The 14,658-nt window shown below is 44.4% G+C and overlaps 1 protein-coding gene across 1 annotated transcript in view; it reads right to left on the minus strand.

Annotated features, from left to right (window-relative positions):
- LOC140198108 (ras/Rap GTPase-activating protein SynGAP-like) overlaps positions 1 to 14,658 on the minus strand; it is a 582,056-nt gene that overhangs the window by 548,427 nt on the left and 18,971 nt on the right. The gene's annotated exons all lie outside the window — the stretch shown is intronic.

Raw genomic sequence — 14,658 nt, forward strand, 5'->3', positions numbered from 1 at the left:
TATCCACACTGTTGTGTGTAGAGAGAGAGTAGAGCAAGGGCTAAGCATACATCCTGGGGTGTGCCAGTGTTGATTGTCAGTGAAGAGGAGATGCTATTTCTGATCTGCACAGACTTCCAGTGGGGAAGTCAAGGATCCAGTGGCAGAGGGTGGAACAGAGGCCCAAGTATTGGAGGTTGTGGATTAGAACTGATGGTATAATTGTTTTGAATGCTGAGCTGTAATCTATAACCAGCAGCCTGACATACAGTCAGTATTACTATTGTCCAGGTGATCTAGTGAGATTGCATCCTCTATAGACCTATTGTGGCAATAGACAAATTGCAGTGGGCCCAAGTCTTTGCTTAGGAAGGAGTTGATTTTAACCAGACCAACCTCTCAAAGCACTCCATCACAATTGATGTGAGTTAGCCAGGGCTATACTCATTCAGACAGCTCACTCTGCTCATCTTGGGCACTGGTATGATTGTCATCCTTTTGAAGCAGGCAGGAATATTGGGCTGCAGCAGTGACAGATTGAAGATGTCCTTGAATACTCCTACCAGTTGGTTGGTGCAGGTTTCCTGAGCCCTAGTAGCTACACGATTCGGGCCTGACGCCTTGCAAGGGATGTTCCGACATCAGCCTCTGAGACAGAAATCATAGGGTCATCGGATGTTGCCGGGATTCACATAGTCGCCCTTTCAAAGTGTGCCTAAAAGGCTTCGAGTTCATCAAGGAGTGAAGTATCGCTGCCATTCATGATGTTAGGTTTTGCTTTGTCAGAAGTAATGGCCTGCCAAACCTATGCATCTGATTCTCTCTAAACGCAATCAGAATTGTTTTCTCACTCTTTTAAAAAAAGTTCCGTAGGTCGTACCTGGACATCTTGTATAGTTCTGTATTACCGGTCTTGAATGCCACAGGTCTAGCCCTCAGTGGACTATGAATTTCTCGGTTCACCTATGACTTTTGGTTTAGAAAAACATAGAAAACAGAAAAACTACAGCACAATACAGGCCATTTGGCTCACAAAGCTCACATTTGTCCTCACCTTACAACACCTTGGCTTACCCATAGCCTCTATTTTTCGAAGCTCCATGTACCTATCCAGGAGTCTCTTAAAAGACCCTATCATTTCCGCCTCCACCACAGCCGCTGGCAGCCCATTCCACGCACTCACCACTCTGAGTAAAAATCTTACCCCGACATCTCCTCTGTACCTACTTCCAAGCACCTTAAAACTATGCCCTCTCATGCTAGCCATTTCAGCCCTGGGAAAAAGCCTCTGTCTATCCACATGATCAATGCCTCTCATTATCTTGTACACCCTCTCAGGTCACTTTTCATCCTCTGTCGTTCCAAGAAGAAAAGGCTGCGTTCACTCAACCTATTCTTATAAGGCACGATCTCTAATCCAGGCACCATCCTTGTAAATCTTCTCTGCACCCTTTCTATGTTTTCCATGTCCTTCCTGTAGTGAGGTGACCAGAACTGAGCACAGTCCTCAAGAGGGGTCTGAGCAGGGGTCCTATATAGCTGCAACATTACCTCTTGGCTCTTAAACTCAATCCCCCAATTGAAGGCGGCCAATGCACTGTATGCCTTCTTAACCACAGAGTCAACCTGCGAAGCAGCTTAGAGTGTCCTATGAACTCAGACCTCAAGATCTGTCTGATCCTCCACACTGCCAAGAGTCTTACCATTAATGCTATATTTTGCCATCATATTTGACCTACCAAAATGAACCACCTCACACTTATCTGGGTTCAACTCCATATGCCACTTCTCAGCCCAGTGCTGTAATCTCTGACAGCCCTCCACACTATTCACAACATCCCCAACCTTTGTGTCATCAGCAAATTTACTAACCCATCCCTCCACTTGCCTCATTCAGGTCATTTATAAAAATCACAGAGTAGGGGTCCCAGAACAGATTCCTGAGGCACACCACTGGTCTCTGACGTCCATGCAGAATATGACCCGTCTACAACCATTCTTTGCCTTCTGTGGGCAAGCCAGTTCTGGATCCACAAAGCAATGTCCCTTTGGATCCCATGCCCCCTTTCTCAATTAGCCTTGCACGGGGTACCTTATCAAATGCCTCACTGAAATTCATACACACTACATCTACAGCTCTACCTTTATCAATGTGTATGGTCACAACCTCAAAATTCAATCAGGCTCATAAGGCACAGCCTGCCTTTGACAGAGCCACGCTGACTATTCTAATCATATTATGCCTCTCCAAATGTTCATAAATCCTACCTCTCAGGATCTCTCCATCAACTTACCAATCACTGAATTAAGACTCACTGGTCTAGAATTTCCTGGGCTATCTCTACTCTCTTCCTTAAATAAGGGAACAACATCCGCAACTCTCCAATCCTCTGGAACCTCTCCATCCTCATTGATGATGCAAAGATCATCACCAGAGGGTCAGCAATCTCCTTCCTGGCTTCCCACAGTAGCCTGGGGTACATCCCATCTGGTCCTGGTGACTTATCCAACTTGATGCTTTCCAAAAGCTCCAGCACATCCTCATTCTTAATATCTACATGCTCAAGCTTTTCAGTCCGCTGCAAGTCATCCCTACAATCACCAAGATCCTTTTCCATAGTGAATACTGAAGCAAAGTATTCATTAGGTACCTCTGCTTTCTCCTTCGGTTCCAACACATTTTTCCACAGTCACACTTAATTGGTCCTATTCTGTCATGTCTTATCCTCTTGCTCTTCACATACTTGTAGAATGCCTTGGGGTTTTCTTTAATCCTGTCCGCCAAGGCCTACTCATGGACCCTTCTGGCTCTCCTAATTTCATTCTATAAACTCCTTTCTTCTAGCTTTATGATTTTCTAGCTCTCTGTCATTACCTAGTTTTTTTTTGAACCTTTCATAAGCCCTTCTTTTCTACTTGACTAGATTTACAACAGCCTTTGTACACCACATGTATGTCTTTGTGCCTTCGAGAATGTACCAGACATACACACACTTATCTAGTGACAACTGTGGCATGTTCAGTTTGTTTCAAACACGAATCTTAATTATTGTCCAGTCCATCTACTCAAGGCAGTCCTTTAAGCACTCCTCAGCATCCCTTGGCCATACCTTTTCGTCACGACCTAGCTCTACAGTCTATACCTGTACACTGGGAGTAGGTGTACAGCCAGGTGATCAGATTTTCCAAAGGGTGGGCTTGGATGGAAGGGTAAGTGTTCTTGATGGTGGCCTAACAGTGGTCAAGTGTGATGGCATCTCTGGATCCACAGGTGATATGTTGGTGGTTGTTGATCAGGGACTTCAAGCTGGCCTAGTTGAAATCCCTCACAATAATTGGGAAGGCATCAAGGTGCATTATGTCACGTATGCTGATTACAATGCTCAGCTTCTCCTATGCCCACCAGATGATGGTCTGAAGTGAAATGTACACTGCTACCAGGATGATGGAAAACTCCCTCAGCAGATAAAAAGGATGACATTTAACTGCTAAATGTTCCATGTTGGCAGAGCAGCACTGAAACAGAACCACCAATTCTGTGCAGCACGATGAGTTTATTATAAAGTATACTCCACCTCCTCTACCTTTCAAAGATCAGCTGATTTGGCTTTGTGGAGAATGGTAAAGCCATCCAGCTGCAGTGCTGCATCTGAAATGGTGGATGATAGCCATATTTCCATGAAGCAAAGTACACCTCAGTCCCTGATGTCTATCTGGAACAGCAATCTTATTCTGAAGAGTTCAATTTTCCAGAGTCTGTACATTCGCCAGTAGGATAGTTGGGAATCAGAATCTAATGCCTTCAATCATACCTGCAGACTGCCGTGCCATCTCATTTCCCTGTTCTTGAAGGGGAACTGTACTTGCGATCCGAGTCTGCTGTCTAATGATCATTAATTTTGAGTATCAATAGATTTTTTTTTTTTTTTTTTTTTTTAATGTCATAAAGCAATGCTACTTACTGAAGTTCTCATGGCTGTGACTATAGTTGTCCTAAATGGGAATATTTGAACATTCCTATTGAAGCTGGACAAAGGGTTGCCACTTATTGGCACCAGCTTACCGGACACTATCTGCTATTATAAGACTCTTGAACAGACATTTGTTCAATAAAGATAAACTATCGATCTCTCAATTTACCTCATCATGGTCCTTGGACCGTATCATCTGCCTGCACTGCACTTCCTCTGCAACAGTAAGACTCTATTCCGCATTCTGTTATTGTTTTCCTTTTGTACTGCCTGCATGTAATGATCTGACTGAATGGCAAGCAAATTCTTTTCACAGTATCTCAGTAGATGTGACAACTGTAAACCATTTTCCAATTACAACTGGAGAGGGATGGTTAGCGTAGTGGTGAGAGTGATGATATTACAGCTTGGGCATCAGAATCTGGAGCTCAATTCCGATGCTGCCTGTAAGGATCTTGTGCATCCTCCCCGTGAACCCTTTAGGTTTAGCCATTTGTGCCAATGAATTCCACAAAGTCATCACACTCTGGCTTAAAAAAAAAGAAATAATTCCCCTCATCTGTTCTAAAGGGATGTCCTTCTCCTGATTTACTCACTTCTTAGGCAAGACAAACCCTGACAGCCCTTGACCAGAATATTTCAGCAGGTTCAATGTCATTTTGGATCTAGGGTCACATTGCTTCATCAGGAGTTTGAAGAGATTTGGCATGTCACAAAAGACTCCAACAGATTTCTATAGATGTACCATAAAGAGCATTCTGACTGGTGCATCACCATCTGGTATGGGGGCTCCAAAGTGCAAGAATAAATGAGGCCGCATGGGGCTGTAGCCTCAACCAGTTCCATCACGAGCAAAACTCTTCCCACTATCAGAGACATTTTCAACAGATGGTGCCTCTAGAAAGTGGCACCCATCATTAATGACCCTCACCATCCATCACATGCCCTCTTCTCATTGCTACAGTCAAGGCGGAGCTACAGGAGCCTCCCATTCAATGCTTCAGGAACAGCTTCTTCCCTTCTGCATCAGATTTCTGAACAATCCACAAACACTTCCTCACTACTCCCATATTTTTCTTAAACTTACAGTAAATTTTATGTCTTACACGGTACTGCTGCCACAAAAACAAAGTTACACGACATATGCTAGTGATAATAAACCTGATTCTGGGTGAGAATGGCACATTTCCTCCTCTAAAGAGCATTATTGAATAGGATGGTTTTAAATGGGAAATTATTGCCAAGACCATTACTTTAGATACCTGGACTAGTTCTGGATTTAGTTTTGCTTCTGCCTTTGTGGGATTTGAACTCAGCTCTCCAGATTATTAGGATTAAGTCACACAGCAAAGGCCCTGGCAGAACTCAATGGGTCAGGCAGCAGCTGTGGAGGGAAGTGGACAGTCGATGCTAGTGTTTCATATGAACTGATCCATTTTATTCTCCTGAATTTCCCGTCAACTCCCCCCCCCCCCCCCCCCCACCACCACTCACCTACATACGAGGGACAATTTGCAATAGTCAATTAATCTGCAGACTCGCTTGTGGAAACCGGAGCATTTGGAGGAGATCCAAAGGGCTCACAGGGAGAATGCATCATCTCCACACGCACGGTCAGCGCCAGAAGCTGGTTTGCTGGAGCACTAAGGTGGCATCTCTACCCGCTGCAGCCCTGTGTCACCCCTGTAATGAGGAGTTACACTGGCAGCTTCTGAAGGGGTGGGCGCGAATGCTGGAATACTACAGTGAGAAAAAGCCAGGCTCTGCTGACTTTGAGTGCCTCACCAGGCTTCCTTTTGTTTGTGTGAACTGTGAAAAAGATGTGTGTATTTATATTGTGCTTGCTCACACTGAGATCTCTGAGTGCTCCATACAATGCATTGCTTTGAAGGCCAGTGATTAGGGCTCTGTCAGAAAATATGACAGCCACACTGTGCCAGGAACGTTCCACAGCCCTGGAATCAATTGGTCCTTGCCTGGTCTGTATGGTGTTTCATTTTGCAGGCATTTGAACAATTCAAATGAGCCGTGGCCAAACTCAGAAACCCCGGTTTCTTCCTTTATTCTTAAGCGTGCGCCTGTTCCACCACTCTTCACTGTGCACCCCTCTCACAACCCTCGCAGCATCAGGAGATTCATAGAGTTATACAGCACAGAAACAGGCCCTTCAGCCCAGCTTGCCCATGCTGACTGCAGTGTCTATCAAGCCAGTCCATTTGCCAGCATTTTGGAATCAGAATCACATTTATTATCACTGACATGTGTCACAGAATTTGTTGTTTTGATGGCAGTACAGTGCAAGGTATAAAAAATAAAGTTACAATAAGAAATGTATAAAAAATACATTGTACAAGTGAGGCAGTGCTCATGATCCATTCAGAAACCAGATGTCCACATATTGTTCTGAATGTCTTAAATATTGTTATGGTACCACCATCTCTAGGACATACACATACACCTCTGCATGAAATTGTCCCTCAGGTCCCTTTTAAGTCTTCCACCTCTCACCTTAAACCCATGCTCTCTCATTTCTTCCCTGGGAAAAGACTGTTCATCCTATTGCTAGTACAGCAACTGCTCTGCACATGACCACAATAAACTACATAGGGCTGTGGTCACAGCTGTGTACATACATCTATTGATGCTTCTGGACACATCTTCAGTGATGTTCCTGGAATCATCAGGTGTTTCAGGTCTTTCAAGTCTTTCAACATCATACAACCTCCTTCAGGTGACCCAGCCGGGGCTGATCAGACCCCAGCTTGTGTCCAGATGGATAGCTACTTATGACTCCATGGCTCCCCTCTTTTGAGCCACAGCCATCTTGAGGCCCTTTCTGCACCATCGGTGGTACTGCAGATGACTCTCCTCTTCCTCTCTCCCTCAATGCCCAAAATGCTGAAGGCTCTAACTAAAGAACGGGCAACGAATCCCCTACAACTAACCTCCACTGGGAAACACCTCGCTCTCCATCCAGCCTGCTGACAGTTGCTGACCAGTCCCTGCGTACTTGGACAGCTTCCTTTCAAAGGCCTCCTCCAAGCTATCTTCCCATGGGACTGTCAGCTCCAGCAGCACCACTTGCTTAGTAGACTTAGACACTAGGACAATGTCTGGTCACAGGGTGGTGGCTGCGATATGGTTGGGGAACTTCAGCTGCCCTTCAAGGTCCACCAACAGCTGCCAGTCCCTTGCAGAGGTCAGAATGCCTGCAGATGTTCTTTTGGCAGGCAGGTATTGGCTGCTCCCCAGCTCTGACAAAGCTCAGCACATCACAGAAACCAGCCTCCCTACTATGGACTCTACTTCTTGCTGCCTCAGTAAGACAGCCAGCATAATCAAAGACCCCACCCAGCCCAGCCATTCTCTCCCTCCCTCACCACTTCAAACGGGTAGAGGATACGCAAACCTGAAAGTAGTAGCACCAGGCTCAAGGACAACTTCTGTCCCACTGTTTGCAGACCCTTGTACAATGAGGTGCACTCTTGGACTCAGTACCTCGTTATGATCTTGCACCTCATTGTTTACCTGCAGTGCACTTTCTTTGTAGCTGTTACACTTTATTCTGCATTGTTATTGTTTTTCCTTGTTCTAACCTCAGTGCAGAGTGTAATAACTTGATCTGTATGAACAGTATCCAGGACAGGCCACAATACATGTGACATTAACAATCCAATTACAATTTTCCTCCACCATCAGATTTATGATTAGTTCATGAAATCATGAACACTATCTGCCCAACACACAAAATGCTGGAGGGACTCAGCAGGCTAGGCAGCATCTATGGAATAAAAGGACAGTGGACATTTCAGGTTGAGGCCCTTTAGCAGGACTCTGTCCCCAGTCTGAGGTCAAAGGTCACCATCTCTTCTTGCTGGCTGACAGCAGCCTGCTTGCAAGGTTTTGCTTTCCTCTGACCACAAGGGTAGTTTGCCCTTCACCCTCCAGTCCTGCCGAAGGGTCTTAGCCGAAACATTGACCATTACTTTTTTTAAAAATTCTATAGATGCTGCCTGGCCTGCTGCGTTCCTCCAGCAGTGAGTGAGAGAGAGTGTGAGTGTGTGTGTGGTGGGGGGGGGGCTTGGATTTCCAGCATCTGCAGATTCTTTCTTGTTTGTGATTTGAAAATTATCTGACTATTGTACCACTTGCGTATTTTTGCAATTTATAATTTTTATCTCTTCTGCCACTGCCACGGAATAGCAAACTTCATGACCATAGGCCATATGGTTTCTGGCAGTGAATATATATATCTACAATGGGCGAGAAGGAAAGGTTTACTCCTGTGTACTAGGACAGGCAGCTGCTGCCTCTGTCATCCCCTGTACAAAGTTCAAAAGTAAGTTTGTTAGAGTGTGTATATGTCACCATGTACTACCTTGAGATTTATCATTCACGGGGGGGGGGGGGGAGGTGTTTACAATGGGAGCTAGGGGAAGGATTTAGTCCTTCATTGTACCTTGAGGACCCTGTGTGTGTGTGTCAGCTTGTGTACAGGGGTGAGAGCAAGTGATTGACTATGAAAGCATCAGTACATAGTGCAATATATATAAAATTCTATAAATTACGATTATATAAAATTGAATTAAATAAGTGCAATCACTACCAAGCACAGTAATCACAGTTTCAGCCCTGAACACACATACCTTCTGACCCACCCATTCCTGCCAGCCCATACTGCATGAGAACAAACAAGCCACACCAGTAACTTGCACGTTATTTGCCCCGATTTGATACTGTGCCAATGCTGTGCTCTAATCTCATCACTGCTGCCATTAGCTGGGCATTAGACAAGCAGCACAAGCGGTGTGAAGGACAAAGCTTCCCTCATGGTCAGAGGGAAACAGAGCCTTGCAGGCAGGCTTTGTTACCAAGTAGGAAGAGACAGTGACCTTTGATCTCAGACTGGGGACACAGCAGCCATTGTGGGAACATACCTGCTTTCTCTAAGAGGTGGTAGGTCTCTGATGACAAAAGCCACACCTTTGTCTGCCAGCCCACTCAATAGATATTTGGAGTCGTACAACACAGAAACAGGCCCTTCAGCCCATCACATCTATGTGACTGTTTGCCCGTGTACACTAATCCCACTTTCCCACATTAGGATTGTACACTTCCCGGCCTTGACCACATGTCCTGATGCAGAAATTTGAAGAGTTCCTTTTCTCCATCTGCTGCATTCCTTCAGCAGACCGCTTACTGCTCCAGATCCCAGCATTTGTGGTCTTTTACATCTCTATTTATACAGGTGTCCAAATGTCATTTAAATGTAGTGATGGTGTCTGATTTCATCACCTCCGCTGCTAGTGTGTGCAAGTTATCAAACACTGACATACTTGCCCCTCATATCCCCTTGAAAGGTTTCCTCACTCATTAACCTATGTCTTCTTGTTTTTGATACCCTGGCCTGGTGACAAAGATTTTGATAATGGTAACACATACAAAATGCTGGAGGAACTCAGCAGATCAGGGAGCATCTATGAAAGTGAATAAAGAGCTGATGTTATGAGCCAAGACCCTTCATCAGGACTGGAAAGGAAAAGGGAAGAAGCCTGAGTAAGAAGATGAGGAGAGGGGATGAGGAGAGGGGAAGGAGTACAAGTGCGAAGGTGATAGGTAATGTCAGGGTGATGTGTGAGGGTAGACAAAGTAAGGAGCTGGGAGATGATAGGGTCTAAAAGGTAAAGAGCTGGAGAAGGAGGAACCTGAGAGGAGAATGGACTATTGGAGAAAGGGAAGCAGGAGGGTGAACAGGGTGAGGTGATAGGCAGGTGAAGAGAAGGGTGGAGTCAGACTGCGGAATAGAAAAAGGGAAGGGGCAAAATTACTGGAAGTTAGAGAAATCAATATTCATGCCATAATGTTGGAGGCCACCCAGACAGAATATGAGGCATTGATCCTCCATTCTGACAGTTGCCTCATCGTGGCAGTAGAGGTGGCCATGGACTGACATGTCAAAATGGGAAAGTGAACTGGAATTAAAGTGGTTGGCAACCAGGAAATACTTTAGGTCTCACCTCTTTCAGGATCCTGTCTTATAGTACATCTGGTCCAGGTGATTTATCCACCTTGAGACCTTTCCCAAACATCTTCTCCCTGGCAATAGCAACTGCACTTCTTCCCCCTAACACTCTTGAACTTTCGGCATACTAATGTTTTTCACAGTGAAGACAGATGCAAGATATACAAGCTCATCTGCCATTTCCTTATCATTATATAAAATGAGATAGATGTTATTGGATTGCTGACCTTCACATTTCATCTTCGCCCTCCATATGCCTTCCCACCCCCCCCAATTGCATTGTTAGATTTTAAAAAGTTTCCCAATCATCTAACTTCCCATTAATTCTCATTCTATTACATTTTAAAATCTCTCACCACAGCCTCTGTATAACCTCCTCTCTCGCTTCAAATGGGCTGCAGGCAATAAAAAGTGTCCAGGAAAAGGAGATAAGATTTTGACGATGCCTCCCTTAATCTGATATATTTTTCATATCACCCCCGAGTCTCCTTTCCTTCAGGAAAAACCAGTGTATTCAGTATGTTCCTTTGACTCTAGTCCTCCAATCCCAGAGACAGTCTGGTGAGTCTCCTACACACCCTTTAGAGCAATCACATGCTTCCAATAGCATGGCGACTAGATGTGTCCATAGCACATCCTTAGGTTCCGTAGATTGCAAATGCAAAGCACATATTCCTCTGTGTGCTTCAAAGCACGTGATAAATAAATTAATCTGAACCCAAATCTGAACAGCACAAGGACGACAACTGCACATATTCCAATGCAGTCTGACTAGTGGATTTTGAAGTTGCAACGATAGAATCAGTATCAGGTTTAGTATCACTGACCCATGCTGTGAAATTTTTATTTGTTTAGTTGTTGAGGTACAACATGGAATAGGCCCTTCCAGCTCCTTGAGCTGTGCAGCTTAACAACCCCCATTTAAACCCCACCTAATCATTTACAATAACCAACTAATGTACCAACCCGTACATCTTTGGGCTGTGGGATGAAACCAGAGCACTCAGAGGAAACCCACAGGGTCACAAGGGAGAACATACAAACTCCTTATGGGCAGGGGTGGGAATTGAACCAGGTTGCTGGTATTGTAAAATATTGTGCTAACCATTACACTACTGTGACACTTTCACGACAGCAATAGAGTGAAATACATAAAAATACCAAGAAATATCTACTCAAATCCTTAGCAAGAAGTGACATAGAATCAGAAGATGTAGTCCTCTTAGATAGAGTTAGGAATCTGCAAGGATAAGACGACCTTGATGAGAGTTATATACAGGCCTCCAAACAGTAGACAGAATGTGGACTACAAATACAATGGGAGATAGAAAAGGCATGTCCAAAGGGCAACGTTATGATAGTCATGGGAGATTTCAATATGCAGGTAGATTGGGGGGAAAAAAAAAAAAAAAAAAAAATCAGGTTTGTGCTGGATCCCTCGAGAGCAAATTGGTAGAATGCCAACAAAGTGGCATTTTAAAGCAGCTTGTGTGGTCGAGCCCAGAATAAGACAGGCTATTCTGGATTGGGTGTTGTGTAATGAACCAGATTTGATTAAGGAGCTTATGTAAAGGAACCCTTAGGAGACAGTGATTATAATATATTTTGCCCTTCAATTTGAGAGAGAGAAGCTAAAGTCAAATCTACCAGTATTACATCAGAGTAAAGAGAATTACAGAGGCACGAAAGAGGAGCTCATCAAAGTTGATTGGAAGGGGACACGAGCAGGAATGATTGCAGAACAGCAACGTCTGGCATTCCTAGGAGCAATTTGGAAGGTGGAGGATAGATACATCTCAAAGATAGAGACACATTCTAAAGGCGGGATGACAACCCTGGCTGACAAAGCCCAGGAAGCCCTCCCAACTCCTCTCAGATACAACCACTCCACTCACAGCCAGCATCATGATTGAAACAATGGGCTTCAGAGCTTCTTCAAGTCCTCCAGCAGTGTAGTGTTAGAGCTTTTTGGAGACAAAGAAAAGATCAGCAGGGAAACAGGCCCGTTGGCTCACCGAGTCCATGCTAACCATCAACCACCTAATTACACCAATTCTTTCCCACACTCATCCATTTCCTCCCAGATTCTACCACTCCCACTACACACCACTGATGGCCATTGATGTAGTGCTACCCACACTGGAGGTCAGGATCAAACCTGGGTCTCTGCAGCAGTGAGGCAGTGTCTCCATCACTGTGCGACCTCACGGAGCAGATTTAATTTCACCCCCCCCCACCCCGCTGAGAACACTCTCCATGTTACTGCGGACTCCAGGCTTGACTGGAGCAACAAGTCCACCCACTCATGTTCCCACCATCTGCCTGGCAGGCTTTGCCGACACCCCAGTGTCTAGGACTTTGTCACCTCCTTTGTCTTTTCTATCAGACCAAGATTCTGTCTGTAGCTCTAAATTGGGGCTGTATGCATCAGGATCCTTCCCCTCCCATGCCCGCTGTACTCCTCATCCCGCAAGCTTGGGAATCCACTGAAATAAAACTCCAACACTCTGATCCTCCAGGGATATCAATGGTGCTGAACTGCAGATTTTAGTTACAGAAACAGGCCCTTTTGGTCCAACTCATCCATGCTGTGTGTTGTCCAGCGAAATAGTCTGATCCTTCCACCTTTGGCCCTCAACCCTGTAAACCTCTTCATTCCGTGTACTTATCTAGATGGTTTATAAAATGCTGTTCAAGTGCCCACCTCACCCACTATTTCTGGCAACTCATTCCAAATACAAATCACACTTTGCCTGAAGAAGCTGCCAATAATGTTCCTTTTAAATCTCTCACACCTGATCTTAAACCTGTCATGTTGTCTTATGCAACCCGGCTTAGGGAAAGGGCTATGTGCTTTCACCCTGTCTACATCTCTCATGATCTTATATACTTAAGGTCACCCCTTCATCTCTCATGTTCCAGGAATAAAGCCCAGTCTAAATAATGTAACTTAGTTTCCCCCCCCCCCCCCCCAAAGTCCAGGAAACATCCTGGTAAATCTGTGTTCTTATCTAGTTTATTTATGATTCTTGCTTATAACAGATTGACCATACAGGAGTCTGAAGACTCACACTTAACATTTTAGGAACAACAAAGTAGAGAAGGTTTGAGATCAGAGATTTCCTTCTCCTCGATGAGCTCTCTGCCACAGCTGATGAGCCACTTCTGCCCCAAGCAATTGGTTTCTAGGCACCAGTAACCCACCTTTGGTCCTTCTATCAGCAGAAACAGTTCCATCGGCTTAGTGGTCAAGGCATACGTGAAGGCTATGAGCTGGACTTGGTTGTCAGAGGCTATTTGAGATACACACCAATGGGAGCATTTAATAGGTAGAGGGAAGTTATTCCTACTAACCCCTCCTGGCTAGAACAAACTTAAGGAACCATAATACTCCAACAACATATACAGTGTCTGTAAAATATATTCACCCACCTTGAAAGTTTGTGTTTTATTGTTTTACAACATTAAAAGCCACAGTGATTCAATGGGGCTTTTTTGATACTGATCAACAGAAAATACTCATGTCAAAGTGAGAACAAATTTCTACAAATTGGTCTAAATTTATTAGTTATTAAACACAACATAACTGATAGCATAATTACTCACCTCCTTCAAGTCAGCATTTAGTAGATGTACCTTTGGCTGAAATTACAGCCTTGAGTCTGTGTGAATAGGTGTTCATTAGCTTTGCACATCCGGACACTGCAATTTTTCCCCCATTTGCATTTATAAAACTGCTCAAGCTCTGTCAGATTGCATGGGGATCATGAGTGAACAGCCCTTTTAAAATCCAGCCACAAACTCTCAATTGGATTGAGGTCAGGAATCTGACCTGGCCAATCCAGGACATTAACTTTGTTGTTTTTAAGCCATTCCTGTGTAGCTTTGGCTTTATGCTCAGGGTCATTGTCTTGCTGGAAAACAATCTTCTCCCAAGTTGCAGTTCTCTCATACACTGTATTGGGTTTTCCCTGTATTTTGCTGCATTAACTTTATCCTCACCCTTCACAATTCTTCTAGCACCTGCTGCAGTGAAGCATCCCCACAGCATGATGCAGACACCACCATTCTTCATGGTAGGGATGGTGCATTTTTGATGATGCATAGTGTTTGGCTTATAGCCAAAAAGCTCAATTTTGGTTTCATCAGACCATTCAGAGTCTCCCACGTCTTCTAGCAATCGCTAGCTGAGATTTCATGAAGGTTGCCCCCCCCCCCCACAACAGTGGCTTTCTCTGGGCCACTCTCCCATAAAACTGCAACTGGTAACATACCTGGTCAACAGTTGTTATATGTACAGACTCTCCCATCTCAGCTACTAAAGCTTGTAACTCCTCCAGAGTTGTCATAGATCTCTTGGCAGCCTCCTTCACTAGGCCCATTCTTGCACAATCACTCATTTTTCAAGGACAGTCTGCTCTAGGCAGATTTACAGTTGTACTACATTCTTTCCATTTCTTGATGATTGACTTAACTACATTCCAAGAGATATCCATCTCCTGCCTTGTGCTCTTCAATTGCCTTTTTACAGATGTATTCTTTTGTATTCACAGTATAGTTTTTGCCAGGATACTGACTCACCAGCAATTAGACCTTCCAGCTACAGGTGTATTTTCACTACAACCAATTGAAATACCTTGACTGCACACAGGTGATCTCCATTTAACTAATTATGCAACTTCAAAA

This window comes from Mobula birostris, chromosome 5 (assembly GCF_030028105.1).
Source record: "Mobula birostris isolate sMobBir1 chromosome 5, sMobBir1.hap1, whole genome shotgun sequence".
Classification (NCBI taxonomy): domain Eukaryota; kingdom Metazoa; phylum Chordata; class Chondrichthyes; order Myliobatiformes; family Myliobatidae; genus Mobula; species Mobula birostris.